The 6,881-nt window shown below is 37.3% G+C and overlaps 1 long non-coding RNA gene across 1 annotated transcript; it reads right to left on the reverse strand.

The window, feature by feature from the left end:
• Positions 1 to 2,839: 2,839 nt before the first annotated feature.
• LOC143818036 (uncharacterized) lies at positions 2,840 to 3,335 on the reverse strand. The gene is made up of 3 exons (XR_013224277.1): positions 3,297 to 3,335; positions 3,087 to 3,197; positions 2,840 to 2,902 (listed from the first exon to the last, which is right to left on the reverse strand). It is a non-coding gene; the product is annotated as an uncharacterized LOC143818036 (long non-coding RNA).
• Positions 3,336 to 6,881: the final 3,546 nt, after the last annotated feature.

The raw sequence follows: 6,881 nt of genomic DNA on the forward strand, positions 1-6,881 counted from the left end.
TAACATTTTTATTCTGCAGTAACCTGTTTAGTAAAAATGCAGCACTCTTTTTATTTATTATTCCAGGCTGTAACATTGTTATTCTGCAGTAACCTGTTTAGTCAGCATGATATACAATAACATACAGCAGGGGTGAGTGTAATAAAAATACGAGCCTTAATAATAAAAAATGCTATCCCGCTGCCTGTTACAAGTGCTGCTCAGGGCGCTGACCACTACACATTTAGAATGAAGCAGTGACAGCATAATTTTTCAGCGTGTCCAGGGGCTATGTTTATTTTATATCCTATTAGATTTTCATATAATTTGTAGTTGCTTGTGAGTTTGAGTTGTTTGTGAGTTTGCCTCTGATTCTGCAGTAAACTGTTTAGTAAAAATTCAGTATTCTTTTTATTTATTATTCCAGGCTGTAACATTTTTATTCTGCAGTAACCTGTTTAGTAAAAATTCACCATTCTTTTTATTTATTATTCCAGGCTGTAACATTTTTATTCTACAGTAACCTGTTTAGTAAAAAATCACCATTCTTTTTATTTATTATTCCAGGCTGTAACATTTTTATTCTGCAGTAACCTGTTTAGTAAAAATTCAGCATTCTTTTTATTTATTATTCCAGGCTGTAACATTTTTATTCTGCAGTAACCTGTTTAGTAAAAATTCAGCATTCTTTTTATTTATTATTCCAGGCTGTAACATTTTTATTCTACAGTAACCTGTTTAGTAAAAATTCACCATTCTTTTTATTTATTATTCCAGGCTGTAACATTTTTATTCTGCAGTAACCTGTTTAGTAAAAATTCACCATTCTTTTTATTTATTATTCCAGGCTGTAACATTTTTATTCTGCAGTAACCTGTTTAGTAAAAATTCACCATTCTTTTTATTTATTATTCCAGGCTGTAACATTTTTATTCTGCAGTAACCTGTTTAGTAAAAATTCACCATTCTTTTTATTTATTATTCCAGGCTGTAACATTTTTATTCTGCAGTAACCTGTTTAGTAAAAATTCAGCATTCTTTTTATTTATTATTCCAGACTGTAACATTTTTATTCTGCAGTAACCTGTTTAGTCAGCATGATATACAATAACATACAGCAGGGGTGAGTGTAATAAAAATATGAGCCTTAATAATAAAAAATGCTATCCCGCTGCCTGTTACAAGTGCTGCTCAGGGCGCTGACCCCTACACATTTAGAATGAAGCAGTGACAGCATAATTTTTCAGCGTGTCCAGGGGCTATGTTTATTTTATATCCTATTAGATTTTCATATTATTTGTAGTTGCTTGTGAGTTTGAGTTGTTTGTGAGTTTGCCTCTGTAAGCTGTATTTTTCTGCCTGCAGGCCATAATGCTCAGCATGTGGTTACATTTTTATTCTACAGTAACCTGTTTAGTAAAAATTCACCATTCTTTTTATTTAATATTCCAGGCTGTAACATTTTTATTCTGCAGTAACCTGTTTAGTAAAAATTCAGCATTCTTTTTATTTATTATTCCAGGCTGTAACATTTTTATTCTGCAGTAACCTGTCTAGTAAAAATTCAGCATTCTTTTTATTTATTATTCCAGGCTGTAACATTTTTATTCTGCAGTAACCTGTTTAGTAAAAATTCACCATTCTTTTAATTTATGATTCCAGGCTGTAACATTTTTATTCTGCAGTAACCTGCTTAGTAAAAATTCAGCATTTTTTTCATATCTTTGGTTTATATGTCCCACAATTTCAGCGATCTCTTGATTTTTATCACAGTCGGTATTCACATATAATGCAAAATTGTGTCAAAATTGTGTTTTATAACACACCAGACCCATTTTACGGGTATATTATGTATATTCTGTGTTTTTGCAGCATTATTTGATAATGATGGTGACGACTAGCTTTAACGAATTGGACACTAGACATTCAACGTTACTTTGAAGTGTGCGAGCGACAGCATTTAAAAAAGATTCAGAATTTAAATTTTCCCGAGTTTGTTTTGTAGCGAAACTAGGGTCTAAAGTATCGTCACCTTCAAGCCTTAACTGTACAAAGTCACCAGGTTCAATGTACCTGATGATTCTATCCAGTAATGACTGAATGACATCATGAACAATATTAACGGCCACTACAAATGATTGTACAAGCTCCAAATTTACAAATCTAAAATGGTCTGTATGAATATGCGCGTTGAAATTGCGGGGCGGCCTTTGATGATGGTAAAAATGCTGTAAAACGTCTGAACGATCTACGATCAGTTCATTATTAGTTAATTTTTTCAACCCATAGCCAACCAAGCTTAGTCAGGTGGATTTAGATTTATTTAAATTCACAGGTGGTGTATGTACACATGCATGATTTAGTTTAAAATCATATAGTTCGGCGATAATGTCAGGTGTTGGAAATGCATTTATCAGTCTTTCATATGTATCACAGAAAGATTTTAGTTTGATCTGTGTGAGTTTGGTATGGATGTACTGAGCAGACATGGCAATAAACATTTTGACATGTTCATCATCCCACACAGGGCTCCCGGTGTAAGATGAATGTTCAGCAACTTTCTGTTTTTTATTTACACGACGAGGTGATACTGATCATTTCTTTAGAGGTAATACAATGCCGAAATCGCTAGAAGAGCCTGCAAGTGCAGTATCTGCAGTTGTGCTATTGGCTTCCTGAGGTTTACCGGGACCATCGTTCTGCGATGCAAATCTCTCTCTTGAAACATTCTTATATTTTTTATGTGAAATCTTGGGGCTTGGATTCCCGGAGTGTTTGGTTGTCACGTAGCTTTCCTCACGATCCACAACACAGATGGGCGAAAGAGGGGTTGTTCTCACAGCCACTTTAGCGCTTTGGGGGTGATTCTGTGCAGATCCATAATCACGCCGATGCAAAACTCGTGGATGAAGATCCGTTGTATCTAAAAGAAAAGATACAAGTGTCAGTTATCCACAAAACCGGTGTAAAATTGGAAAAGCTACACGCCGTTAGCTATCAATGAGCCTGCGTAATATTTGAAAAGTTAACTATGACAGCTATCCATGAAATCATAGTAACAATGTTTTGCATAAATCCAGTATAGAGCAGACCAGATATATACTTACAAGTATGAACCGGGAATTGCACCTCCGCAGCTACTGGTTTAACGGACGTCGCACTGTTCAAACTCGTTGAGACGGGGATATTCTCTTTTTCAAATAGAATTTTTCTGGCAACTAGTTTAGCAGATGTAAATAAAATATAACTATTAGTTAACACAGAATTGATTTTCTACACAAAAGTGAGAATCGTATGTATTTCAAGTGAACCATCACCTTTTCTTTTCTTGAGACACCTGCTTAACGAATTTCCACGGCTTTTAGGCGCGGCAGGTAGCGGCAAAATTACAGTGTTCTTGACATCTATGATCTTGACTTCTGAATCCAGATTGTCACATGGTTCGGGAACACACCAGTTTTCCGGCATATAGACCGATGGATATGTGTCAGTATCTGTATGAGAAATTGCACTTAGTTCGTGTTTACATACAATGGATTAAAGCAGCTGATACAGTATAATATAGTTTTACGGTATAACCCGTGTTTATGGTGTATTTGTTTTATTAATTTAACCGTATATTTATTATGACATAATTTGTGTAATACAATAGTTAATAGCTGTTAACACATCCTAACTACCGCATTCATCGCTTGAGGTATTTAACCGTGTATAAAGACTTATTATATATGTTTTGTTTAATATAGTCATATTTATACAGTAGGTGCATATTTAGTTGTGCTGTATAATATAGTTTTACTGTATAAACCATATTTGTGGTGTAAAATTAATACAGCAAGACTTATTCCGTATTACCTATGTTTTGCTTAGTATAAACGAATGGTGAATTTTTACTAAACAGGTTACTGTAGAATAAAAATGTTACAGCCTGGAATAATAAATTAAAAAAATGCTGAATTTTTACTAAACAGGTTACTGCAGAATAAAAATGTTACAGCCTGGAATAATAAATAAAAAGAATGCTGAATTTTTACTAAACAGGTTACTGCAGAATAAAAATGTTACAGCCTGGAATAATAAATAAAAAGAATGCTGAATTTTTACTAAACTGATTACTGCAGAATAAAAATGTTACAGCCTGTCTGATACATACTTTAATAAAGTCTTTTAAAACTCATACAATGACTGTCATTTTTCATAATATTGAGAATTATACTATCATGCAATGTTGAGAATTAGCTAACATTGCAAAGTGTGACTGTGGTTAGCTGGCTGCGCTTTGCATGGACATTATCTGTATAGGGTGGGGCGTCTCTGTGCTTGTGGCTATTTTATCTGTTAACCACCCCAAGCATCTAACTGGATATCACACCTAACACAACCCTTTGACACGCTGAAAAATTATGCTGTCGCTGCTTCATTCTAAATGTGTAGTAAGAGTAAACTTAATACAACATATAATGACCAAGTAGTCTTTTAATAGAGACATACCATTGGTAATAAAACACACTGCCCTGATTACAGAATGCAATCACTGTATCAAATTAACAATATCAAAATCTAATATAAAAAAAAACAATACTGGGATAATAATCACTGTATCAAATTAACAATATCAAACTGTATCAAAAGCTGGTAGGCAGCCTGAGGGACAGCTGACAGACAGGGAGGGGAGGGGTTACACACTTTTGATACACTTTCATAGGGGCGAAAGTATTCTGCTCCCTGGAACTTTTCAACCTTTTGGTGAAGAAACAACAAGTGGAACACAATTGTGAAGTTGAACGAAATTTATTGGTTATTTTAAATTATTGTGGAAATTCGAAAACTGAAAAGTGGGGCAAGCAATATTATTCGGCCCCTTTAACTTAATACTTTGCTGAGCCACCTTTTGCTGCGATTACAGCTGCAAGTCGCTTGGGATATGTGTCTATCAGTTTTGTACATCGAGAGATTGAAATTCTTGCCCATTCTTCTTTGGCAAACAGCTCGAGCTCAGTGAGGTTTGATGGAGATCGTTTGTGAACAGCAGTTTTCATCTCTTTCCACAGATTCTCGATTGGATTGAGGTCTGGACTGTGACTTGGCCATTCTAACACCTGGATACTTTTATTTGTGAACCATTCCATCATACCTCCCAACTTTCGAGGAAGGGAAAGAGGGACAAAGTCAGCGACGCGCGCAGTGTGATGCGGCAAATTTTAGGCCACACCTCTGACCACACCCATTTCACAACTAGTCACGCCCCTACCACACCCATTTAGCACTTCTGATCACAATGTTTCATAAACAATAATTATAAACAAAAAAAATATGGCCACACATGATGCTCCATACTGTATATTGGCCACACAGTGCCCCATACTGTATAATGGCCACACATGATGCTCCATACTGTATAATGGCTCCACATGATGCTCCATACTGTATATTGGCCACACAGTGCTCCAAACTGTATAATGGCCACACAGTGCTCCATATTGTATAATGGCCACACATGATGCTCCATACTGTATAATGGCCACACATGATGCTCCATACTGTATAATGGCCACACATGATGCCCCATACTGTATAATGGCCACATGATGCTCCATACTGTATAATGGCCACATGATGCTCCATACTGTATAATGGCCACACATTGTGCTCCATCTATATATATAATTGTCTAAGGGTTTTTCCGTCTGTCTGTCTGTCTTTCTGTCTGTCTGTCTGTCCTGGAAATCCCGCTTCTCTGATTGGTCGAGGCCGCCGGGCCTCGACCAATCAGCGACGGGCACAGCATGGCGATGATGATGTCATAAAGGTTGCCTCGACCAATCAGCGATGGGCACAGTCTGCCGCGAATTCGCCTCGACAAATCAGCGACGGGCACAGTATCGACGTAGATGTCATAATGGTTGCCATGGCGACGATGATGTCATAAAGGTTGCCTCGACCAATCAGCGACGGGCACAGTCTGCCACGAATTCTGGAATCATCATTGTCCATATACTACGGGGACATGCATATTCTAGAATACCCGATGCGTTCAAATCGGGCCACAGTCTAGTACTGTATAATATCCCCACATGATGCTTCATACTGTATAATGGCCACACATGATGCTGTGTACTATATAATGGCCACACATGACGCTCCATACTGTAAATTGGCCACACAGTGCCCCATACGGTATAATGGCCACACATGATGCTCCATACTGTATAATGGCTCCACATGATGCTCCATACTGTATATTGGCCACACAGTGCTCCATACTGTATAATGGCCACACAGTGCTCCATACTGTATAATGGCCACACATGATACTCCATACTGTATAATGGCTCCACATGATGCTCCATACTGTATATTGGCCACACAGTGCTCCATATTGTATAATGGCCACACAGTGCTCCATACTGTATAATGGCCACACATGATGCTCCATACTGTATAATGGCCACACATGATGCTCCATACTGTATAATGGCCACACATGATGCCCCACACTGTATAATGGCCACATGATGCTCCATACTGTATAATGGCCACATGATGCTCCATACTGTATAATGGCCACACATGATGCTCCATACTGTATAATGGCCATTGGCCACATTATGCTCCATACTGTATAATAGCCCCACATGATGCTTCGTACTGTATAATGGCCACACATGATGCTGCGTACTGTATGATGGCCACACATGATGCTCCATACTGTATAATGGCCACACAGTGCCCCATACTGTATAATGGCCACACAGTGCCCCATACTGTATAATGGCCACACATAATGCTCCATACTGTATAATGGCCACATTATGCTCCATACTGTACACTGTGTTCCAAATTATTATGCAAATAATATTTCCTCATATTTTCTCTAAATTACCTATCTGAATTGCAGTCAT

This window comes from Ranitomeya variabilis, chromosome 3 (genome assembly GCF_051348905.1).
Source record: "Ranitomeya variabilis isolate aRanVar5 chromosome 3, aRanVar5.hap1, whole genome shotgun sequence".
NCBI classification, from domain to species: Eukaryota; Metazoa; Chordata; class Amphibia; order Anura; family Dendrobatidae; genus Ranitomeya; species Ranitomeya variabilis.